This window comes from Gallus gallus, chromosome 2 (genome assembly GCF_016699485.2).
Source record: "Gallus gallus isolate bGalGal1 chromosome 2, bGalGal1.mat.broiler.GRCg7b, whole genome shotgun sequence".
In the NCBI taxonomy this organism is placed as follows: Eukaryota; Metazoa; Chordata; class Aves; order Galliformes; family Phasianidae; genus Gallus; species Gallus gallus.
Genome location: NC_052533.1, coordinates 100034709 through 100061633, shown reverse-complemented (window position 1 = coordinate 100061633; position 26925 = coordinate 100034709). Strand labels below are relative to the sequence as shown.

Sequence of the window (26925 nt, the reverse complement as noted above, 5' to 3'; positions counted from 1 at the left end):
CATAATATTAAAAAAACCAAACAACTCCAACATACAATGTAAAAATTCCCCACAAGTTCAAATGAGCTGGCTTATTATACATCACGTTATCCAAAGGACTTATTCTGATTGACTTCTGTTGCTCATTGAAATGTCAAAAAGAAGCAAACCTGAATACGAAGGCAGAAAAGAAGCTCACAGCAACTGAATGACATTAAAGCAAATAAAAACTTAAACAGGAATGCTCATAATGAGAAAATATTTTGATAGACTAGCACTAGATTCTGGAAAGAGCCCAATTCAGACTGTAGAGTGGCAGCCCTCATTTAATGACACACACAAATAATTGTTAAAGCTTGATTTATGCGTAGATTCGGTGGCTTTTAGGGGCAAACCCCATGGCACTTATCCAAACAAACCTCTCAGTGAAGTAAATGAGTGTTTTCCCCCAAGACTGCAAAGTTTGGCCATTAGGAATGGAAAACAATCAACAATAAATTGTTTGAACTACACAAATTTAATAGCAAATTATTCTAAATAAATGCTAAAGAGAAATATCCTCTTTTGATTATCTAATTAAAGTTCATACATACATATATACATACATATATACACACACATACACACACATACACACTAGACTTTTAGAGGCATATTAACTAATAAATTATACATTTGTTTATGGCATGAATGTCATAACATAGCACTCAGAAACCCAGATCAAATTCATACTACCTACTGGCACAACCTAATGAAATGGTTGGTATTTCATTGGAGATCCTGCAGCTCACAGTCTGTAACTTGGTAGCAGATACTCACTCATGGTTGATAAGTTGCATAAGGTATTCTTGAATTGGTGAATGTAGAGTGAGATCTAATTGAATTCCATCTTTAAGAAAGATGCTACAGTGACAAACTTGGCATATAGATTTGAAATATTATGGATGCCTAACTAAGCTGGTTTATATTAATCTCCTATGTACAGTTTAAAATATGCTAATCACAGTCCCAAAACCAAATTCCACTGAAAACTGAAAGACAAAGTTCCACTTAAGCCAAAGTAACAAGTAATTTACTAAACATTTAATCTTATTATTCAAGGTAAGTCTGAAATCTGTGTGCTCTTATCTCTAAATTTCAGTACCTACAGAGAATAAATATGAGAATATTCAGAATCTTGGTTCACATATGCACTGAAAAGGTCTAGGTTCTTTCTCTACAAAAGATCAGATTTCACTTTTTCACTGATTTTTTCTGTTGCTCCTTATTCACTCGTTTCATTATGCATCCTCTACATCATTATCTTCCTTCACTTCTGCCCACATTGCAACAACTCAAGCATGTTAATATTTTATAATGCACCACATAATGGACATCAGAAAGGTGATTATTTATTCATTTATTTAAAGTCATACATAGCAGCATATGAGTGTATTCTGGAATAATGTGTTGTAAAAAGGCAATTTACAAAGTAAAGAAAAACCTAGAAAACCATACGAAATTTTCAGAGTAGCTCAGTTACACAGAATAAGGAAATCAGTTCCACTCTAGAGGATGCTCTTGAGACAGAGAACTAATTATAAAATCATTAATAACTGTTACCTGAATGTATTATAAGAAGTTTGTGTGTAATAGACTGGAAGAGTCCTCCAGGTTCAGAAAGATTTCTCCCATTATCACACAATCTTTGTGTTTGGATTGTGTGAATAAGATGGTGTAGATAGAGCGCTTTCCTATGACAACTGAGGCAAAAATGCCATAGAGTGCGGCAGCTTTCTCCTGGATAACTAGATTTCCATTTTCCTGCAGCACGCAGCCTACATTTTTCCTAGCCTTCCTTCTATCCCTGACATGCATGTAGAAGCTCATCTCGTTGTCTTTGATGTTTCTGGCCAAATTAAATTCTATTTGGCTTTCAGCTTTTTTAATTCATTCCCTGGCTGCTCAGTTTCTCTCTATTCATCCCAGGTTACCTGTCCTTAATTGCTGTAGGCTTCTTTTTTGTATTTGAACTTGGCTGGGAAAACTTACTGAAAACATAAACAAAGTCTTAATATACATGTGTCTACATCTTAAATCCGCATCTGTTATCTCTACCCTGAAAATTCTATTTACTTCTCTTTAAGTATTTAGAATTCTTTTGGCTGAGGAGCTGATTGTTAAAATGGCCTCTGTAATATCTAGAACAACTTTGCTTTTTCATTCTGTCCTTTAACGGCTTCCTTGCCACTTGGTGTAGAAGGAATGGAACAAAAAGAACGGTTTCTAGAGAAAGATCCTTTCACCCAGTTAAAGCAGGAAATCCATTTTATAGGTTTTTTTTTGGTTTTTTTTTTTTTTGTGCCTGGGACACTAGTTTGAGATTCCTTTTTCACAGTGGTCCTTCCCTTCCACACAACAAGTCCTGAATTCATCAGTCTAGAAACGTCTCCGTCCGCTTTTCCCACTTCACTGGTTTTTGTTTTTGTTGTTGCTTTTCACTTGTTTTTGAAACTGAAGACTTGAAACCCATTACAGATAAGTATTCATTTATGTTTATATTAAGTCAGAATGAATCAGCTTGTGAACACTCGATTTAAGGTGAGATTTTTCAGCTTTTTTTTTCCTTTAAAATAATAAAATTAATTTATCTAGTAACCACAACTTGCCTACTATACAGCAAAGCACTTAAGGCAGTCACATTAGCAGCAGTATTTTTTTCCCCAGTCTTTACCTCTGAATTTCTGAGTTTTATCTTCTCTTACAGCACTACAGAAACCTTTATCTAGCCTGAGTTCTGTCTCTCGAGTATTCAGGTAAGTCTCTCCTCCTTAGTCAATGCAACTCCTTTAATCTTCCTTCTCCAAAAGATTTTGATCTAACAGCATGTTTTTACATATGCTACTGATTCTTTTAAGTCTATAGCATGATTAATTAATCATTTTCTCTTTAAGGAGCTGTCATTTTGTTTAATGAAGATATTGCATATTATTGCCATGGGCAAAAGGAAAATTTAGCTACACAGAAGACTACTGACGAAATACCAAGCAGAATCTGTATTATTTTAAAAGGAGATGAACCTCAGAGAATTACAAATAGTTACTGACATGCTGAACTCTACCCATATAAACACACAACTCTACCCATATAAACCCCATATAACTTCTGCTTCAAAGGGAATAGAATCAAAATAACAGAATCATAAAATAGCTTGGGTTGGAAGGGACCCGGAAGGAACATGGAGTTCAACCCACAAATCCACACACTACTACCAACATTCAAACCTTATGTCTGAGTGTTGTTTAAACACTGTGTGAACTCTGGCACCTGGGGCCGGGACTACAGCCCTGGGCAGCCCGTTCCATGCCCACCACCCTCTGGTGCAGCACCTGTCCCTAACCCCCAGCTGCCCCTCCCGACACAGCTCCATGCCGTCCCTTGGGCCCTGTCGCTGTCACACAGAGCAGAGCTCAGCGCTGCCCCTCCGCTCCCTATGAGCAGCTGCAGCCGCCATCAGGCCTCTCCTCAGCTCCTCTGCTCTGTGCTGAACAGCTCCCTCAGTGAAGTTAGTATAGTTCGCTAACTACTGAACTCATCTGGAGTCTAAAGCATTATACTGTGGGAAAAAAATAAATTCACACACATGTACAAAAACAAATAAAAAACCTAGAATATTGTTTCACTCATTTTGTCTCTCAAAATGAATACCTACTGACTTAAAAACAAAACCCAAGATCAGTTTACTGTCAGCTACTTTTATCAGCTGTATTCAGTAGTTGTTAATATGATATAAAACATTTCCACATATATTCTTTTCCTTTTATAGTAATACAACCAAGAAAGTAAAATTCACATATATGCAAGACTTGGGAATTCACATGATAATTACTATCTGGCTCTAAGAATCTTTGTGATAGTCATAACATGGAAGCAACAAGTCAAGGTAACCCTCCACAAATTCAGTACCTACCTATGAGGAATTTAGAGATTCCCAGGAGTCAGCTCACAGATCTGGTTTACGACATTTTTTGTTTTAACACTTAGATTCAGAGCCGTGTTTGCAGAAAATAAAGCTTATGGTGTAAGAGGGATATAGTGAAAGCTTTACCTTCAGTGTCTTGCCTTGATGTTTTGCTGAGCAACACAGTTTATTTTTGCTTTACGTAAATAGTGAAGTAGATTATTATTCAGCCAGCATAAACCTTTCAGGTCAATATATTATGATGTATGTCTCTTTTAATTCATGAAGTCATAACTGATTATTACTCAGAAGGGAGTGGAAATTTCTTGTTCAGCAGTTCATAAATGCCTTTAGGGAGCAGTTTCTTCAGCACAAAAGTATACCAGGCCAAATTCAGTGAGTTACACAGGGGAGGAATTCAAATTTTGCCAATCTTACAATGATCTGATTCATGCATAAATTTCCTTTACAAGACCATTGCAGTCCATAGACTGATTAGCGGGAACCCTAATTGGACAGAAATTTTGGATAAATTGATACAGTAACGTTTTTACATCTCAAAGTCCTATCCTGCAGGAAGGTCACTAATGGTCTTACACTGATCAAGAACTTCATAACTTTCCTTGCATCTCTTACATGTAGGAGACCTGAGCAACTGCAAGGAAGGAGATAATCTTCAGACTATTATTTGAGAAGATTTGTATGCTGTGTTTTATTGTGTCTAACAGCAGGGCTTTTAGAAAAATACACTAATTTCTAAATGCTGGCCTAATAAGCCAAGAAGATCTAAGTGCTGTGGTTGGACAAATAATAATAAAAAAAATAAAACAACAACAACAACCAAAAAAAAAAACCCACCAAAACAAAAACCCAGATATCAACAACATTCTTTTACATGATCAAGAATTCTTCTGACTTTCTTCCAAGTGTATACATCTACTAAAAAATTGTTGCTTCTTATTTTTATTTAAAAAAAAACAACCCTAAGTTATAACTTCAAAAGGTAAGAATAAGAGAGGGCAAGAGGCATGAAAGTTTTCTACAAGATGGCACCAATATCCGTCAGAGTTCAGAATCAACACTGCAATGACATAAATATCAACTAAAATTATATTTCACAGAACTGCAAAGAAAACAAAGACAGACACATTGGCCCTTTCATCCTTGAACAGAAATAGGTGGAACGACATGAAAACCTCCACTTATTTTTTTCCATCTAAAATAATCCCAAAATATCCAAATAAAAGTTTACAGGTATCGAGAGTGTCTTTGTGTGTGGATTTGGTTACTTCAACTTACTTAGGCATACATAGATTTGTTACATAATTCGAAGCCGCAAAATTTACATGCTTCATTTTCTGTATTAAAAGGCTTCAGATAGTCTAATGAGGAATGAATTTAGAGGATCACCAAAATCAGTGTCAAACTGTTTCTTGTTATTTGTACATATCAAGTCACATACTATTGTGCTTACTTTAAAATAATCTGTATGTATATCCCTATATAGTCTGAACCCATTTCTCCTCTCCAAATGAGCAGCATAACTGATTATATCCCATTCTAGCATTTCATCCAGAAATCACCAGACAAACTCCTCTTGCTATGTCTAAGGAGAAAACCCTTTAGCACTGTCCCTCAGGAGCATAAGAAATCAAAACCTTCACATCTAGAGTAAGAGAAAGGAGAGAAATAATGAACTTCAGGCTACCAAACACAATGTTCTCCATGCAGTATCCCCTGGCCACTGTAGCCTACACTTGAAATGATACTGTTCTGGCATGCTTTATTCTAGCTTACAGCTGACAAGAAAAATCTGCATTACCAAATCTAAAAGTACAAGCCACATAACACAAAAATCATCACCAACAGTCAAATGCTTACTGAAGAAACAATACTACCACGTTTGATAGCATGCATTTGTAGAAAAATATATATATGTGTACAGATATATATTTTGGTTAATACTACAGGGTATTGGTATACTTTTTTTTTTTTTTTAAATCTTTACTGACCTCCATACTGAAACATTATGCTTCTTAGTGATTCTGCACTCAGTAGATGGAAGCCTCAAGCCATTATTCTTCTTGAAGCATTCCTAGAAAACATCTACAGGACCAAATGCAAGATACAGTCACTTCAAAGGGCAGACTGGTTTGGAACCATAGAACTTAAAATCTCTGAAGCTTTCATGTACCAGTTTTTCCTCAAGGCATATCATTATACAGCTGTTGTAATGATAAACTGTAATAAACTATTTTCCTATTCTGGTTCCAAACAGGTTTTCCTATCTTATCATTCACTTTTAAAAAGATGAGAAAATCATAGAATCATAGAATTACTCAGGTTGGAAAGGACCTCAAAGATCATCAAGTCCAACCACAGCCTAACCATAGTACCCTAACTTTAACAACCCTCCGCTAAATCCTATGTCTGAGCACCACATCCAAACGGCTCTTAAACACATCCAGGGATGGTGACTCAACCACCTCCCTGGGGAGCCTATTCCAGTGCTTAACCACCCTTTCTGTAAAGAAGTGATTCCTAACGTCCAACCTAAACTTGCCTTGGCGCAACTTGAGGCCATTTCCCCTCATCCTGTCACCTGTCACCAGTGAGAAGAGACCTACCCCGCTCTCACTGTAAACACCTTTCAGGTACTGGAAGAGAGTAATAAGGTCTCCCCTCAGCCTCCTCTTCCCCAGAGGAAACAGCCCCAGCTCCCTCAGCCTCTCCTCATAGGGCTGATTTTCCAAGCCCTTCACTAGCCTCGCTGCCCTTCTCTGGACCTGCTCCAGTACCTCCATGTCCTTCTTGTACTGAGGTGCCCAAAACTGAACACAGTACTTGAGGTGAGGCCTCACCAATGCTGAGTACAGGGGCAGGATGACTTCCCTAGTCCTACTCACCACACCATTCCTGATACAAGCCAGGATGCCATTGGCCCTACAAGCCTGTAGGGTTGCCTGGGGTTGTTGTGACCAAAATGCAGGACCCGACACTTGGCCCTATTGAAACTCATACCTTTAACCTTGGCCCATCAATCCAGTCTATCTAAATAGGTCATAATTTCCAAATAGTATTTGCAGAATTCCCTTGTAACCATATGATAATCATAGGAGTGTTCAAAGTGTATTTTGATATGAAATGATCAATGCTAACTTATTTATGGACCTTAACAAGATGTAATTAAGGAATAACAATAATTTCAATGCCACAAAGGAACTGCCAGAACGATATACAGAGATACTTGATTTGGGTTTTTTTTTTTTTTTTTTTTTTGAAACCCATGTTAGCATCTGTCAAATTAAATTAATTTTTCATTAATTGCTAAAGCATAAAATCCATTTATTCTCAACAGAGTGTAGTCTAATCCTCTACAGATCACTTCGTAAGCAAATAATACTGTTAAAATATCAGCTTATTGATGCAACATTTTTCATACCAAGGAAAATAAAGCTAACTGATTTCCTTCTGTTGCTAGGACAAGCTATTCCCATGCCTGTGGCTAATAAAAATAGACAAATTAGGAGGTAACCTCTGAGCAGTAAAAAAGGTGCAGTAAGAAACTTAAATAAACAGCACATTGCAAAGCTGTAATCAACCAGATAGGAAGTGGTTCTTCATTGGAATATCTACTTCAATTGTGTGTTTAATGGGATGTCTGTCACGGAAGTAAGATACTCATATCCATTCCTGCACCACAGAAAACAGAAATCCAAGTAAAGCCTAAACAAAAAGATCTAATTTAATCTTCTCTCTGAGGGACAGCAATACCTCCTGGGCTGTTAGCTGAGTAGCCGCTCAGTATCCTCTAAGATTTTGGTACTAATATGGGATAAAGGGATAAGTATTTAAAATACACATCAGCACAAGTTATTTCCCCCTGCAACATGCAAGGTTCCACAGCTATACTCAGAGATCATGGGAAATATCTTACAGATAGCACTTGTATGTTAGTGTCTGAGTTAATAATAAAATGCTTTAGTGTTACCTTATAATAGTATTTTAATTGTAAATATGATTTTAGAAATATGATAATACTGAATATTAGTAACTTTTATAGTGCAGATGGGAGAAAAACAGTTTATTATTAGCAGCAGAATCAACTCTATTCTCTATCAGGAGGCCTCTAAAACAAGAGCAAACTAATTTTTGTACAAAGAAATCTAATAGAAAAGGTAGAAGCTAAAACAATAGAAAACACACATTCTATGTGGGTGAAAACAATTTCTGTATAACATTACTCTCCCTCTTTAAAGAAGCTGAAATTGTAACACAACTGATTTATTTACATTAAGGAGTAAAGATCAGATCAAATCAGGTGAATGAATGCTTCTGTCCAGCTACCAAAAATGGTAAAAGAAGGAAATCTTTAAATTCTTTCTTGAGATGGTTATAAAGCAGGTTACAAATATATATTTTCAGTGGTCAAAATGCTGAAAATTTTTGTAACCTTGAGTTCAATAAGATTTAAACTGAAAAGGAAAAGAGAAAATCTATTGGGGCATGAGGCTACTGATAGCTACAGCCTCAAGACAGGGTTATTTACAGTTCTAACAGGAATTAAAACAAAAAGACTATTCATCTGCATCAAAAAACTAAAGAAACTGGAAGCTGTAATACCACCCAATGAGTAATGCATGGACTACATTCAAGCCTAGCATAAATCACAGAACCTGAAAGCAGTCAAGTTGCTTCTTTAACCATTTTAGGCACTATTATAGTCTCTCCAATCCAATTCCACTAAGAAATGATAGTATTTAGTAGCATTTATCCTTTTTCTTGAGGAGAATCCATCTGCTGTATGCTCCTCAAATTACAAACATTTTCATCACAAGGTCAGTTTAGTCTTAACAATGTAGAAGTATCCAGTACCGTTTCCTCCCAGTATCTCATGGAATAAATGTACATGAGTTGAAAGCAACACCTTCTCTGCTGCTGGAAATGTTGGAGCACACACATCAGTTGACTTCTTAGTTCATCTTTGTTCCTCTGATTAATAACCCTTTTGAGAGCAACTACATGATCTCTCCCCAAAACAATATTAATTGCCTTACTGTTTAGGATCCACACCTCTTGATTCACTCCCATACAAAATTATTGTATTGAAAACCCTGGTAACTCCTGTTCACAATAACCTGAAAAGATTTGCCCTTCCCAGCCAAGTTTCTCCTTCTGCCATATCTGTCAAAGTTCTTTCTCAGGAGTATCTGTTGATCTTCATTTCCTGTGCGTAGCTAGCAGCATCCACCTCTGACTTTAGACTATCATTTAGAGTAGGACAGTGACACTGACTTATTGCCATCACAAACAATACCCTCCTAATCCTCCTGCCAACAGCAAACCCACCTTAATGGCAACTGCCCTTAACTCTTCACTACAGGCAGACCAGATCTTAGATCTAGTTTGATTTTTTCATCCAAATTTGTTCAAGTTAGAAAAGTGAAATAATTTGAGTTACAAACAAGCAGTGGAAAAAAAGCCCAAACTCTTCAGACAGTTCTCAAAAGCTTAGAGAAGAACCACCAGGATACTTTGGGGAATAAAAGTTAGAAAAGTTATTTCCTTAAGTTAAATGCATAAAAATATTTCACTGGAAAGCTACAGATCCCACTTTTAAACATACAATGCCAGGACTATTCTGGTTTAAACACTATAAGAGCTATCAAAAAGCTACTTTGAAAACTGCCATTTTTATCTCAAGTATGTATGATAGAAGCTTAAAGAAAAATTCTCTTGGTGTTTTATTTCTCCAGATAATCCACTCCCAGCATGAACCACTGAACATGCCTCAGTCTGCAGGTGGGCAAAAGCCCTCCTCTCATTGTCTGTGATTGTTTAATAGAACACCAAGGCACAGATATCAAAAATAAAATATACACGAGTCGCTCGTAAAGTAATGCCTTCTCTGTATTTCCACAGAAACTGCAACAAAGAGCACAATAACACTGTTTAACAGAGCAAATTCTCCTTTACAAAACAGTACTATTCAACATAGTTACCACTACTAGCTATGCATTTTTTTTTGCCAGTGAACAAAAGCCTGCATGCTGTGCTCATAAATATCTGCACCAATGGAGATGATCCTCTGTCACCATCACCACTGCTGAAACACACCACCCACTACCTCACTGTGTTCATGTCTACTGCTTGGTCTCCATCAACCTTTAAGGGACCTTTAAGGGTCCCTTCCAATTCAAACAATTCTGTGATTCTATAGCAAACACAGAGAAAAAACAAGCAGAGGTAATATATAGCATGATTCAAGAGGAAAAAAAAGAAAAAAATGGTAGAGGAGAGAGAAAGAAAGAAAGAAAGTGCACATGGAAGGAACATGAGTCAAGATGAAGAGACAAAGTAGTCAAGCTAAGGGAGACAGATGAGAAAAGGGCAGGAAGATATGCAGTCACTGAAGTATATTTTATTCCAGATTTTGGAGTGGAGCCCAGAAAACTCAAGTCTCAAAACCCTCCTCTGCTGTCAGTTAGTATTTACAAAGGCTAATTGCAAAGCTCTTCTTCTACGTTTGCAGCTGGACTACTGAATGGATAACACAGGCCACTTCAGTTACTTGTCCCTTTGTACTGCAAGAGGTGGTCAGCTTTGCACTATAGTTCATAACTTCTTTGCACATTTGTATGATACTGTTAAAACAGAAAAGGAATCATTTGTTCTATTGAAAAACACAATACTTAATTCTGTAACATTTCCAGAAGAGAAATGTTGAAAAATAAAAACTATTGATTTTAGTGCATAATGAATTAAACATTCAAATATTGTAATTTATCTTGTACACATTGTAGCATGTGCATACACAGTTGGCATACATTTCCTTTCCAACCATGGGTAATCAACACATGGCCCACATGAGTATGTATGCCAACATCAGTTAGGTTTCCTTTCTTCAACTGTGGAAGAAAACTTCATCCTTATTCTGTGACACTTGGTTTCACCATATGTAGAGGCCACAATACAAAGCAAATAGTCTTCTGAGCTTGTTTGAATAAGAGACAATGCAAGGAAAAAAAAAGAAAAGAGCTTCAATTGTGCATACACAGACCCTGTGTGCTATTCCAGTACTCTTCTATGCAATTTGCAGCATGCAATCCTTACAGTTTTTTTCTCCTCTCTCTTCATACACCTCCTGTATCAAAGTATTCACTGTCAGCAGTAAGTTCCAGAACTGCTTTAGAAGGTGAAGACCATGAAGTCCACACGGAAGCACTGTAAATCCTCGGGTCTCAAAATTGAGCTAAGTTGCCCTCAGGGAGATATATTAAATTAATTCCAGGATACTGAGTGCTAATAACACAGTTCACTATTACACCTATGGAAACACCTAAAGAAATATTTTTAATCTACAAGATGTACTTTTTCCACTGTATTTCTCTGAAGTTACCACATTTCCCAATTTGTGTTTGTTCACCATTAGTCCAACAGGATTTTCCCTACATATAATATTTCCTGAATAGTGAAGCTGCTCCCTAGCTAGTGAATGTAGAATCATACAACCCTGGTGAAATGTTAAACAAAGCAAGTGATATGCACTGACCCACACAGTTCACACATAGCAATGTTTTAACAGACTTACAGACAAAATGTATTTCTGAAATATTACAGCATTCATGTGCATAAAAGCCGACTGTTGACAGGAATCAAAGCTGACAAAGGCGTAACAACATAAAAATGCATCTGTGATTTTTTCTCTATGTGACTGAAAGTGACAGCCCATCAGTGTACAATTATCATACATTACTAACGGAATATTAACAAAATATGCATTACTATAATTAGAAAAACTTGTCTTGAAAGGCAGCTTGACTTTTCACCTCTGGAACTGTAATTTACAGAGAAACAAATCTGACAGTCTTAACTACTATAAAACCTTAGAAGGAGAAAAGGTGTCTTAATCTTTCAGCACTGGGCCTAACAGCCAATTTTCACTCTCTGTGGGTAAAATTCCAGTCAACTTAGATGGTCTCAAACAGTACTTCAGTCTCTGTAAAATCCTAAAATTATGCCTAACCTGAGCCAAAGATAATAGGTCTTATAGGCCATGTGCAAGTTTACTGGGTAGGGATTCACTTTTTCTTTGAAAGAAGCCTGGAATATCTGTCTAGAATAAACAAAGTCAAACCTGAAGTGGGATCTTAGTTATCTATATACATTCACATATCTCTGAACATGCTTTTCTTCCTCTTCAAAAGCATAATTTCTATGCATGTACTTGACACAATGTGAAGAAAACCAAAGATAATAACCACACACACAAAGGAGGTCAGATAACAGTCTGGCCTTTCTGACTAGGTTTCCCTTTCCAGCAATACATGAAGAAAATCATTATTGCATTTAGAAGGTAATATTTTGAACCGCTAATAACCCATCAGGCCTCAAAGAAAAAGGTGTGATCTTTGTACTTCTGTACTAACACAATCCAATGCCTGCTTGAGGCAACGATAGACATTACATTCACGGTGCGAGCCACTCATTGCAAGTAAGCACTGGGTCAGGATCCTTTCTACGTTCAACCACGACGCATGCAATTCAAATTATATACGTACACCTCAGAGGCTCCATTAACCTATACTCGCTTAGTGACACACTTTTTTTTTTTTAACATCTTATTCAAAGGGTTGAAGCCTGAACCCTGGACTCAGATTTTAAGTCATACTGTGCTCTGCTAAATCATATCATGATTCTATCCGATGTAAAAGACACCACTCTACTTTCTAAAAACTGCTTATTTTATGGGATACTTGGCAAAATTAATACAAATAAATTGAAATGTAGACTGTTGACAAAATATAATGCAGAATTAATTTAGAACTAGTAGAGTATTTTACTGTCTCTTGACTTAATCTATAGGAAAATTATTTACAGAACATAAATAGTGCTACGTTTTCCTTAGCATTAATTTACATTACCATTTCAAATGACTGTATTTCCATTTATATTATCAGACATGGTCTGAAATTGTAGAAAAATCCCTATGGAGATGAATTTGAAATTGATATCATTAAAATTAAAATATTTTAAAAGGTCGAGTATATCCATTTAAATTTTATTTTTATCCTTGGTTATATATCTTCATTATTTTGTGTGATAAAATTCATTTGAACCGAGCATTCACTTGTAACTAAGCTAGCAAAGAAACCTCAGAAACTGTTCGTACTTCTTCCGTTTGATGTGATCTTCAGTTGTTCAAACAGTAATTTGTTTATGAACTCTTTTTTTTTTTTTTTTGCTAATGTCTCATTTCAAATTCATTACCTTGACAACAACATACTACAGATAAGCAGTGACATTTTTTCCTTTACAACAAGAGGGATATTAGTCACTGAGAAGACAATAAATATCTCATTTATTACTATGGCCAGCACTATACAAATGATTTCCTGATTATAGCATTCATTACACAAGACATTTCTTCCAAACATTCTCTTCTTGTTTTACTCACAGTCTAAGACTTAATGTCATATGCAGTACACATTAAGGCATTACTATTCAAATTCTTTCATAAATTGGCTATCAAAGCTTTCAGAACTGTGAATTCAGTCTCTTTTTCTCACCCCCCCCCCCTCCACCCCCCCAGCTGTCATATATTCCACTACCCAAACTATAAACTTTTCCCCTACTTTCAAGAAATAAAATTAAAAAGCAGTAATGGGAGAGGCAAAATTTTACAATTCAATTTCTAAATACAAAAAGCTAGAAGTGGTAATTATATAACAAAAACAGGTTTGTTTTTGTTGGGTTTTTTTGTTGTTCATTTTTTTCCATTTGGCTTTGCATGCTTGCATCCACATGAATCTACTATTAAATCCATGTCTGTTTTCACCCCACTTACTCCCTGTGGACATACCAGTCGGAAGCACAGTCTCCAGCATTTTGCATCTGCTGAGCTCAATTCTAATGTAAATACGTATCTGGTTCCTGTTGGTGAACAGAAGGGCACAGTATCTGGTCTACTGTGATAAAATACACCTTCTTCTTTTTTCTTTTTAAATAATATAGAGTATCATCTTTGTATTAATTTCCCATTTATTATGCACAAGTAGACTTATTTAAAAATAGGCATTAGATAAAGCTTGACTAACTTCATCCTGCTTTCAAAAAGTATTTGACCTAGCAATAAATACAACAAAATTAATCTAACTGCTTAAAATACCTCCAGATAAACCCTAAAAAAAATGCTTATCAAAAAAACAGCTAATATATTTGCCACGCTTAATTTTCCAGCACATACACAATCTTAGCTCTAGTGAGACTCCACTGAATTAATTTCCTTACTTTAGCTATTACATTATAAAGATAATAATGGAATCTATTAAGAAAGAACTACTTGATTAGCTTCCATACGGTTGTGGGCAACAATCCATGACTAATCAGCAAAGTCAAAGAGGTAAGCAAAATTATTTTCTTTACCTTAATTAACTATTTTTAACAGATAGGATGCACAGTGCACATACTGATCAATTCATTTAAACAGTTTGTTTGCAATACTGTGGCTGTACTTTGTCTTCCACAAAACACACAACAAGCAGCTCACCTTAGTACAATTTATACTAAAGAGAAACAAACTGGAAAATGACCGAGCATTTGGGTCACAGAGAAGACAAGTTTCGCCATGAGCCCAGTTTGGCTCCAGACAGCAACAGTGGATGATTTGTCAGTGAAGTTCACTTGGATCAAGAACTATTTACTCCATTGCTGTATTAAAATTTGGCTGATGATTGTTCAAAGAGCATGTGCTCTGAAAGATTTATTAATATGTATTTAGGAAAAAAAATAACTAAACATTTTATTCTGTAACGTTTCAGGTATCTCAGTATCACATGAAATACTATTTCAACTTTGAATAAAACTTAATATACAAATTTGTTTACATCCACTAAAACAGAATGAATCATATCCATGATATCAAATTGTAGCAGTAAATTACTGAGCTCTGCTACCAGTGGAAAAAGCTTTATTGTATTAGATCTGATGGTACAGCTCTATTATTGTCAATTTTTATGTATTTTTTCAGCCGTACATCATGATATATTAAATAACTTACTGGTTATTTACAGTCTGTATAGGGTACATATCTACCTAGTGTTAACTGTTTAAAAATACTGTTTCCTTTATAATGGCTAAAGTGCTGTTCAGTAAAAACAAAATTCTGAGAGTACAATTTGCTGCTGGTATCCAAGAATTCTGGACAGTCATGCTGATTACACAGGATAAAAAAAAAAAAAAGATGTTTAAAAAAAATAATATATCAAGTCACTTCTTGAGAAATGGGCTAAGCATGTCTACTACATGCAGATAACTGAGCATACGCTGTAGATCTGACAAAGTTTGTGGAATCCATAGAATCATAGAACCTTTAGGTTGGAAAGGACCTATAAGATCATCTATTCCAACTGTCCTCCCATTACCGTTGCTACCACAAGCCACTAAACCATATCTTGCAGCTCCTCATCCAGACACCTCTTGAACACTGCCAGGGACAGCGACTCCATCACCTCCCTGGGCGGCCATTCCAGTGCCTGACCACTCTCTGAGAGAAAAAGTTCTTCCTTATGTCTAACCTAAACCTCCTCTGGCACAACTTGTGGCCATTTCCTTGAGTCCTGTTTGTTGCCTGGGAGAAGAGGCCAAACCCCTCCTCATCACAACCTCCCTTCAGGAAGTTGTTGAGTGCAATGAGTTCTCCTCTGAGCCTCCTCTTCTCCAGACTGAACAATCCCAGCTCCCTCAGCCGCTCCTCATAAGACCGGTGCTCCAGACCCCTCACCAGTTTTGTTACCCTTCTCTGAACATGTTCCAGGGCCTCTATGTCCTTCTTGTAGTGAGGGGCCCAAAACTGTACACAGTACTCAAGGTGTGGCCTCACCAGTCCTGAGTACAGGGGGATGATTACCTCCCTCCTCCTGCTGGCAACACTGTTTCTAATGCAGTCTACTTATTTGAGTTAGCAGATCTATGAATTCTTGTTTTCAAGATAATCCAATGGAAATAAAGCAGCAGTTTCAACCTTGAGGTGTGAGTGAAGGGTGCTTTCTTCCAGGGGAATTCACAATTCCTCCTTCAGGTCCTCACCAATCCACTGGAAAGAAAAACATAAACCTTAAATTGCTCCCTTTGCCAGAAGAGCTAATTTCATCTTCTCCTTAGCCTTCTCTACACCACTGAGGAGTTTCCAAGGAGTAAGGAGAGACCAGCATCAAGAATAATGGAATTTAAAGGGAAATCACTTTAAACTGCCTGTGGTTGAGGAATAAAATTCCTCTCAAAAGATTAATCCTGATGTATATATAGATTCTAAGCATATGTAAGCTTTGAGAGATAGCCCGTATTTACCAAGCATGTTACTAAACCGTGGCCAGCAGACATCATAAACTGGATATGAAAGATGAGTACAAACTACTATTAGAGTAAATCTTGAGGCAAAAATAAAAAATAATTAAGAAAAAAAAAGCTGAAATAATAGAGACGATACAGCAGCACAAAGTTAATATCTAACCACAATACTGGAAGAAATACTACATTCAGTTTTGAATGCTAACTATTAAAATAAATTTTAAAAAAAGTATATAAAGAAAACTACACAAAACCAGGACAGTGCTTCACTCAGCAATTGTTCAAACCAATGCCTAAGTCAGCGGCAGGGACGCTGTATGCTTTGGATATGCAAGACAAGAGAAAGACTGAACTAGATCTGGTGAATTACATCATTAATTAACTACACTTTAAATAAACTATGTATTTTGCCAGTTTCACATGTTAAAATGAAGAAAAATAATATCATAGTTGAACAAAGTGAAAATCCATACTCAACCTATCAACTGTTTTCACTTAGCATGAACTTAATGAAAAAAAAATACCAGACCTTTCTGCAGTAATTTTAGTTTCAAGCACCACTTCTTTTATCAGGGATCTATCTCACACAGATCATTCAGAGCTGCACACTCTTTTCTTTAGTCCTAGAGCAATCCAGGTAGGGAATTACAGATTAGTTGAATAGCAAAAAGCAAATTAGAGCTTTCATAGCTGTACAAAGTCTGCCAGAAATCTAAGTATTCAGAAGTCCCCAATTTTCTTCTCATTGTGCATATAATTTCTTCTTTTAGTTCCCAAAGAAACTGAAATTGGCACCAAGATGAACCTTCCTCTTTCACTCACCATGCTCTGCTATGTTTTGTCATGGGAGCACTAGAACTTTAGAATAAAGGAATATGATGTAACTAAATTTCTCTTAGATCCCATAGGAATGTCACTATCCTTGTTTCATCCCTTGGCAAATATGTGTCTTCAGAAGTGCTCTACAGATATAACACAGAAAAGTTGCCACCACACTCCAACGTTTCTTCTCCGGAAAAGTTTCTAATACAGCCCTGATCAACTGCTGCTCAACATTATATTAAAAACTCATACAGCTTCTTACAAGGCAAGCACCCTGCTCCCACAATTCACATTTGAAATGTGAGTCAGTTGAAAGACAAAAAGATCAGGTCAAGAACTTTTGCACACTCTCATATTTTGACTTGGTTTGTCAGAAACATCCTCTGGAAGGTACAGTCATTATTTTGCAGCATGTGACATTGATTTTAAAAGTACTTTACATATTATCTGTTTTGCAAATGGCAGTGTTCAAATACTTTGGTCAGGTTTCCTTGTATTTAGCTTTTCTTTTCATGTACTTCGGGCCTCATCAATAATAGTGCAAGTTTTACTCACATGAATATGTAAAAATGGGACTGACATTTACTTATATTTTGTCTCAGTCTACCAGTAATAACTATTAAGATTTGTTTAAAAATGTGCAAAGTATTCCTTTAGCTCTCACTCTCCTCTCTCCGCCCATGTCTTGATTTCTAAAGATGTTTTATACTTGAAGACAACCAGAATGCAACAACTGAACACTGAATAGAAAACATCCTTTTGACTGAGCTCATTATATTATTTGTGATGTACAAGAGGTCTCACAGGCTTCCCGCTGTTAGTTTCGTCCCTTAACTGAGTAATTATTAGCATATGGCACAGCAAACTAATGATCCTTTCCATGCATAAATACCTTTGTTCGTATATAATTCTCCCATACAACTCTCTCTCAGCGAAATACAGCACGAAGACTCAGTGGGTAAATTTATATCATGCATTGTCTATAGAGATGTAAAACACCATATAAGTATTCTGCAAGGCAGACCACACACAATCAAAATAAATACCACCGCATAGAATGGCATGTTTGAGGAAAATGAAAAATGACAGCTTGTACATACAAAAATCAACTTTCACATCCATGCTATGAAAAATGAACTGCTCTTCAACCAGCATGCCACTTCAGTTCTGTAAATGAGACATTACATGGGCACTCTAACAGATATCTGATAAGCTTGGAAATGTTTTTATAAACTAATGAGAGAACAAAACAATCCTGAAGTGGAAGAGGTAACCACTGTTTTCACATAAATGAGCTTGTAACATCTCAGAAAACAGACATAGCTTTCTGAGATCAGCGCCCTGTTCTGAACACTTCCAAGGTTATATATTTATTTTGGAGAGAAAACTCCCTGCATTGGGCCCTTTCCCTAGACAGGTTGAGGTCTAAATATGTAAGAAAGTAGGTTTCATCTTCAGTTTGTAATTCCACTTGACTAAATTGATATCTGATCTCTTGAACATTTGCCACAACATTTTTATTTTTGTTTTTCAAAACAGGAAGAGGAAAAAAAAACAAACAAAAGAAATTCATATTTTTCACTGGAAGTGACAGTGCTTTCCAAACTCTCTATCACTGTATCTTTTCTTCTAGAGTCTTTCACTTCATGAAGTGATACACACTAGGGATTGAGGAAGCAATGTCCCTTCCCACTCTAAGTAAAGATCAGGTTTGTGACCACCTGAGGACCCTGAATATCCACAAGTCTATGGAACCCAATGAGATGCATCCCAGTCCTGAGGAAATTGGCTGATGCATTCAGCAAGCCACTCTCTATGATATCTGAAAAGTTGTAGCAATTAGGTGAAGTCCCCGGTGACTGGAAAAAAAGGCAGCATCACACCCATTCTTAAGAAGGGCAAAAAAGATAGCCCCAGGAACTACTGTCCTATTGGTCTCACCTCTGTGCTAGGAAAGACTATGGAACAGATATTCCTGGAAGCTATGCTAAGGCACATGGAAGGCAGGGAGGCGATATGAGAGAACCAGTATTGCTTCAGCAAGGGCAAATCCCGTCTTCTCAATCTAGTAGCCTTTCATGATGGTATCACTGCATCATTGGACAAAGGAAGAACCACTGATATCATCTATCTCGACTTCAGTAAGACCTTTGACACAGTACCCCACTTCTCCTTCTCTCTAAATTGGAAAGAGAAGGATTTGATGGGTAGACTGTTCAATGAATGAAGAACTGGATGCAGGATCAAGTCCAGAGAGGGGTGGTCAATGACTAAATGTCTGGATGGAGATCAGTGATGAGTGGTCCCCCAGGGTCAGTACTGGAACCATTACTCTAAAATATCTTCATCAATGACACTGACAGCGGGGTCGAGTGCACCCTCATCAAGTTTGCTGATGACACCAAGCCGTGGGGTGCAGTTGAGACACCAGAGGGACAGGATGCCCTACAGAGGGACCTAGACAGGCTTGAGTAATAGGCCCCGCCTGCACAGCCCAGGAAGCCAGTCGTATCCTAGACTGCATCATAAGAAGCATGGCCAGGAGGTCAAGGGAGGTGATCCTGCCTCTCTACTCTGCGCTGGTGAGACCTCACCTGGAGTACTGCATCCAGATATAGAGTCCTCAGTACAGGAGAGACACAGACCTGTTGGAGAGCATCCAGAGGAAGGCCACAAAAATGACCCAAGGGGTGGAACACCTCTCCTGTGAGGACAGACTGAGAGAGCTGGGGCTGTTCAGCCTGGAGAAAAGAAGGCTTCAAGGTGACCTGATAGCGGCCTTTCAGTATCTAAAGGGGAGTAACAAGAAAGAAGGGAACAGACTCTTAAGCAGGGTCTGTGGTGACAGAACAAGGGAAAATGGCTTCAAGATTAAAGAGGGTAGATTAAGGTTGGATATAAGGAAAAAGTCTTTTACTGTGAGGGTGGTGAGGCACTAGAATAGGTTGCCTGGAGGCGTGCTTGATGCACCATCCCTGGAGACACTTAAGGTGAGGCTAGATCAAGCCCCAAACATCCTGATTTAGCTGTGCATGTCCTTGTTCATTGCAGGGGAGTTGGAGACTAGATGACCTTTAAAGGTCCCTTCCAACTCTAAGGATGCTATGATTCTGTATACACCTTAGTTTTCAAGGTACCACCATTCTCACAGTTGTTAGCACTATTCCATTCTTATTAGTAAATGACCCATATACAATGATCACACTTAAGAGTTCTGTACACCAATACATCTAGAAACATTTTCCTCAGAAAAGTATTCAAATAAGTATTACATTTTAGGGTTGAAAAGTTTCCATGTACAGAATTAACTTCCATTTTTTATAAATAAATATTGCAGGCATCATGATGTCAAAACAATTAATTTGTAGAAAGCAGCTGTATATTCAAATAAATCCACTTAATTCTACCTCTTTCAGTCATTGCTGGAGTGATTTCTTCCTGTTTATTCTAGTTTACCACCCACTTGCTACTGAAAAGCTACATTTGAATATCCATCAATAATGTTTACAAAACTATATATTAATTCAACAATAAGCACCACTCTGCAAAGAAAAGATCTGTTAGAAGGAACAGCTAGGTAGACATTCTGCCACCAAGTAGGATCCTGTAATAGAATTACCAAGATTCTAAAGGACAGTCCTCTCCTCCACCCCCCCCCCAAGAAAAAATAAAGACTGGAAAAAAAATCATGGAGGCAGACCACCAGCTGTAATGCTGTTGACAACCCTGAGAATTAAACCATGCCTGAGCATTATGCCTGAAGAATAAGAAGGCAGAAGACACAAAATAAAGAGAAAAAGGAATCCTTTGATATCCTTATAACACATTTGCACAAAAACAGCAGAACCTGAGAAATGAGGAGCTGCATTTTCATACAATCCGCTAAACCAATCTGACCCTATGTAAGCGATATATTGCAAGTACTCTGAGATTCTTTCAACAATGGGATGGAAAGAAAATGAAGATTCTTGTGTGCTGTACACATCTCTGAGACACTGCACATCCCTGGAATATGTTGGCTTTCAATACTTCTGTTGGAGAAAGACAACCATTGCCTGTCTACATGCATGGAAAGATACCATTGAGACCACTAGCAGAATCCAGTGACCTGGATTTCATCTCCTTTATTTTGTTGCTGATGAAAGAACAAAAAATAATACAGAAAGACAGTAGAGAAAGACTAATCCTCAATGCTGACTTTCAATACTGTACGAACATTGCTAAAACTCATGTTATGACAACAAAGGTAATTGAGACTACAAATAATCATCTCTTACTGTTACTGTCCTCCAATCAGGTAGATACATCATCATGTTTCACCCATGAAATTATACAGACACACCAGACGAATGCATCACCAAGTATGGAATTAGCAACAGGTAACATTCAGGAAGCCGGCTGGAAAAATTCCACTGTTTTTTATTAAAAAAAAAAAAGTTTGCATTCTGTCAATATATCCCTTGAAAGCAGTTATCTTCAGGTACAATTTATGCCTGGAGCATGAAATTGAAATTTCATCACAACTCTTACACTGATGTTTTGGGCATCCCTAACACTTTAACCCCTCCTTTTCACAAAATAGAGGAAAACTCAAGGAATCCTTGCCTGGATTCAGCACAGTTACTACACTGGCACATCAGACTGTTTAGAAGTTGAAACCTCTAAGTTGTTACTCATCAACACAAGCTATTGCAACCTACACTCAAAGCTAGCCCATGATGCTAAGAAAAACACCACCCAAAAAAACAACAAACACCACAAACAAACAAAAAACCACCACTCCTTCTAGATCCAGCACACTGTAACTGTTGAGATTTTTGGCTATAAGCTGGTCACACATTTTTGCCACCTAAAACACTGAGTTTAGAAACCTGCATCTAACTACCTATAATTGTACATTTCCTTCATGATGCTAGAAGTCCATTCCCCAGATTCCTAGTTTCTTTGGCGTTAAAAATAAATTAATCAATCAGAAGATGAAAAACCTTGGATTATTTAAAGGCAATGGTAAAATTTTCAAAGCTAAGTGAATGAGCTGAATGATAGCCATTGAAACACTACCAGTACAGGGACAAAACATCGTGTGGAAACGTAATGGAAGTTTCTTGTATACAAAGATTAAAGGAAGAAGCTACACAGGCTACTCTTGCAAAATTCTCTTTATGTCTAGTAGAAGACACTGTAAATATGCATAAAGTCAGATTTACATGGCAAGCCAGGTTATGAGCATACTAGCTCTCAAATAGCAGAGGCAATTCTTTCAGAAACAGGGATACAGAAAGGTAGAAATATATTACATGATTTCCAAGCACAGTGAAGTGTTTCTGTAGACAATCTGCCAACGAGACAAGCTAAGAAGGCTAAAATCAGCATTAGCATCTGTCTTCCAATTACAGTCACAAATGACATACTGCCCAGCAACAAATGATGTCTGCTGTCTTATATTAAGATGGTTGTTTTCAAATTATCCCAAGCTATGTCACTGGGAAAGGCAAAAGAACTGGAAATATGCCCAGAGAGATGCGGTGCATCAGCAGCCTAAGGGAACCATTTAAAAAGTCATTTGGTATCCTCTCATGAGATCTTAGCTATGATAACTGAACACAGAAAGGAACAGGACAACAGAAAATATGCTCTATTCCTTAGTGAAAGTTACAACTATCTGTTCCTGATGCTTTTGTTGTCAGAAAGTATTCACTTCACCTTATCTCGCCCTGAGACACAGCATATGCAGACTATTCTTCAAAGAACATAAAATAGAAATAAAATAACCGAACAACGATAAAAATGAACAGCTACATCTCACCTTAAAATTAAAGAAAATAATAAAGTTACCATAGAAAGCAATGTCCTCTATTACCGGTCTATGATAACAGAGTCAGTCAGTGCAAAAACAACTTTTTTTTGTTGTTGTTTGTTTTAATCATGAGCATTTCCACACAGGAATCTTTGTATCACATAGCGACTCGCAAAATAATGCTAATCCCTGGTAGGATTTGCTGCCACAAAACCTCTGTAGACACCAGGGGAAAAACTCTGTTCAAAAAAAGAATGCAGACAAATAAAAGAGACAGAAGGGAAACAACCGTCTTTCATTCTGAGAAGGACTGAGAAGTAAGGTTGTGCCTTACACGCAGTGAGAGCCAAAACAGGACTTTGAGTCAAAAGCCTCATAGTGAAAACAGGTTATTTCCTCAAATTCCATAATCAAATCATACAGGCTTGGGAACCTTGAAGTGTGAGGCAAGTGGAAGGGAAGGGTGAGAGTGGGAGAGACACAGGGAGTGTGCTCAGCACCAGTGTAACACCGTTCTTGAGAGCCATGCTCTGGGAGCATGAGCCAACAGTAAAAGTACACTCCAGTAGACAAAGTCACCACAAAGAGAAAGGTGCCAACGAATGCTGCCACAAGTTAACGAATGGGTAGGCGTCTCATCCTGACCTACGGTGAGGGAGAAAAATCTCTCTCTCTCTTGTTACCATGGAGATCCCTTTTTCAGGTTTCTTTGGATGAGCTTTGTGCATGAGTGCAAAATTTGGCATAAGAGGAGAACAAGTATTAATTCAATGCCCCCAACAAAAATAGCCTTCTTAAATCTTGAGAGATAATACAACAGAGGATGTAAAAATGAAGTTTGGTTACAGAGATTAAGGGCTGAATAAACTATCTCATGCTTCAGTGCCTTGAGCTCCATCTTCTTAAAACGGCAATGCCCAGTTGAGATCGTCGTGCCTATCTTCTACAGCTTGGGTGGAAACTTGAGTTACTGGCTGGGATGAGCCAGGAGTGAGAACTGCAACAAAACGAGTACACAGCACGGAGGCTCCTTACTACTGCTTCGCGGTACAGGATTGACTCTGGATTTTACTAGGTCATTCATTATTCATGTTGTTCTTTTTGTATTTCCATGCGGCAACACTGCTAGCTAAGGCTACACTGAGAGGCACCACCTACCTCTACAGGAAGGACAGCATAGCAACATCTAACAGAGATCATACTGATACACATGCAAGCATTAACTCCCTAGGAAAAAGACCAGAATAAGCTCCTTTTAAGCACGTATGTCCAATGTAGGTAGCCCTGGTGAGAAAGACAGCTTCAGTTCAGGAGGATATATACAGCAGAACATTCTTGTACCCTTCACTGTAAAATATCTGATGACCTCTCTAATTATCAGCACGTGTTGCTCCCGTACATTTTCATTAGCTTGTAGTATCTGCTTTCAATAGTTCTGAAATGCATTTTATCAGACAGACAAGTAGGCTACACAAAAGAAAATAAGGAACTTTGTCATTGGCACTTAAAACAAAATCTCATAATAGTTATTACTATCAGTATATTTATTTCAGAATATCACTTGGACTTTTGGATCCACTGCGATTATTTAGACAAGGGAACACTGATCAAACCCACCTCTTTTAAGAGAGGGGGAAATACCAGAAGTGCCTGCACTGGATGCCCATACTGGTTCACATCAGCGTTGCCTTTTTAAAGGTGCATTAATATTGAAATACAATCCGACATAACCAGCAGAGCACACGCTGTGCCTACAAGCACACCTACCTTGTGTTTATAAGTAGGCTAGAAGGTTAAACAACTCTTTCATATAATTAATTTCACAGATGAGCAGCATTTCTCACCATTTTCACTTCTATTACTTTTTATTACTATTATTTATTTTTGCTTTCTGTCCTTAACGCGGCGTTTACGTATCTCTGACAGGTGTACAGAACAACTTGAATGAAATGGGATTACCCGAAATCAATCATGTGGGACACCGAAGTACTTCCTGTTAAATATTAATCACTCCATAAATTTTCCTCCCAGCTCTCGCACGAACATCAGCCTGCTATAGAAACGGGCACGCTACAACACTTTCCTTGCCCGCATCCCGAGTCGGCTGTAATAAAAACGACACCAAAAAGACGCAATTATATAACAGACCTTGCTAAACGCCTCGTTTGCCCGGAGGGACTGAGGAGAGCGGGGCTGCCCGTGTCCCCGTCCCCACACTCCCATCATTGCACACTGAGAGCAGTTCCCAGGGGAGGCCGGGGCTCCCAGGGGAGCGCTTTAACCCCTCCCGAGCTGCTGCCGCTGCTGTCACCGCCTCTCGGCTGCTAAACGCCCACACCTGCGCCTCAGTACTTCCGCGGGCCGCCGGCTCTGCGCTAAGCGCCCACCGGGCTGCCCGCCGCTTTAGGAGCACCGGCTGAGGCACGGCAGCGGCCCAGCCGTAAGGCTGACCTTCTTCCTCCTCCCTGCCATCCTCACGGAGGCAGCCGGACACCGCGTGCTCCTCCACGCCGCCCGCATCCCTTCTCCTCTCGATATGGAGAGAGCCCGCTGAATGGAAGCCCGGCTTGTCGGTGCCGCAGCCCGGCTTAGGGCGAGCCCCGCGGTTCTTTGGCCGGAGCTGCCCCGCACAGCACCGCCTCTCGGCTTGGTTATAGGGGGGGGGAGAGGGGCAAAAATTCACCCTGCTTCTCTTCTTCTGCCAAGGGGGGACGCGGGACAAACTCGGCCGCAACAACAGGCGGCGAGTAGTTGTACAGCCCGTCCGGCGTCCGGGGGCCCTGGGGTACGGAGCCCGCACCCCGCGGGTCGCGGCAGTGCTGTCTGCCCTCGCCTCGCCTCCCCCTCTGGGACCAGGAGAGGGATCGCCCCTATCGGCGCTACCCTCGGCGTCTGCTGAAATCCCCGCCGTACGGATAGTGGGAGAAAAACCCCACGACGCGAGACCAGCTAGAAATTATTCTGCTGAATGATGCAGCAAACGGTGGACTGAGGGGGGGAGCCGGTGTAGGGCTCGTGCTCCGTTGCCACTCGCCAGCCCTGATTAATAATGCACGGGTTCCCTGCCGAAGCGAAAAGAGCTCCCTCTCTCCTCCGCGCACCCGGCGATTAATAACAACCTTCATCCCGCGCAACCTTTCGCTCGGCACTCCCCCACACTGCCAGGCTGAGGTGGCAAGCGCTCAGGAGCGCGGCAGCGGCAACCTCTGCCTTCCCGTCCGGGGGGGGTGGGGGGGGCTGGGGAAGCGACACCTCTCTTAGCCAACGCGATCCCCCGGGAGGAGAGTCCCGGGGAGCGGCAGCCGCCGGCGCGGCAGGAGGGCAGGCTGCTGCCTGGGAGCGGAGCCGCGCAGAGCGCTGCCAGGGAGCGATCACCCATCGCTATTGTCAGCAAACAGCACGCACGCACGCAAGCATTTACCTTTTTTCTGCCCGCCGTCCGTTAGTCAAGCGTTTGTGGGAAGGAAGGAGAGAGGGAAGGAAAAGGAGAAGGAAGACAGAGAGAGGGAGGCAGGCGGCTGCTAATCCCTGTGTAGAAAGACTTCCAGCAGCGGCGGCAGCAGCAGCGTGTATCTGTGTGTGTGTGTGTGTGTGCGTGCCAGGAGTGGAAGCACAGCCCTCCTGGCGATGCACCGGCTCTCGCGCCGAAGTACTGTCATGTGCGAGTCTTGGTGTGTATACCCATGGAAAAAAAAGAGACGGGGGGAGACTAGTCAGCCACATACCCGGCTGTGCACGGCTTGGGGGGGAAGAGGAGGAGGAGCCCAGCGCTCCCCAGCCCAACCACCGGAGGAGCCGCTCGCTACTACGGCGGCCGGGCACCGCGAGCCGCCGGCGTGCTGCCTCGCGTCCCCGCAGCCGCTGCTCTTCGTTCCTGCTTTCCCCTCCCGATCTCAAGGACGCGCCTTCAGAAAAGACTCCTCTGGGCATTTATTCCCGGGGACTTCGTTGCACCTTTGTCGGAGCGACGCTCGGGAGAGCAACGGAGGAGACAACAACAACAACAAAAAAAACCACCGATCCTCCCTCCTCCCCTAAA

The 26925-nt window shown here is 39.4% G+C and overlaps 1 protein-coding gene across 7 annotated transcripts in view; it reads right to left on the bottom strand.

Annotated features, from left to right (window-relative positions):
• The window catches only part of DLGAP1 (DLG associated protein 1), a 391290-nt gene extending 364741 nt beyond the window's left edge, over positions 1-26549 (bottom strand). For 6 of the 7 annotated variants that reach the window (XM_040695516.2, XM_015282557.4, XM_015282556.4 and 3 more), the window contains exon 1: positions 26308-26549. The gene's annotated coding sequence lies outside the window, so the exon portion shown is untranslated. Of the gene's footprint in view, positions 1-25034; positions 25332-26307 lie in introns of those variants that run through there. The other variant, XM_015282558.4, reaches the window with a different exon arrangement.
• Between the last annotated feature and the right edge of the window lie 376 nt (positions 26550-26925).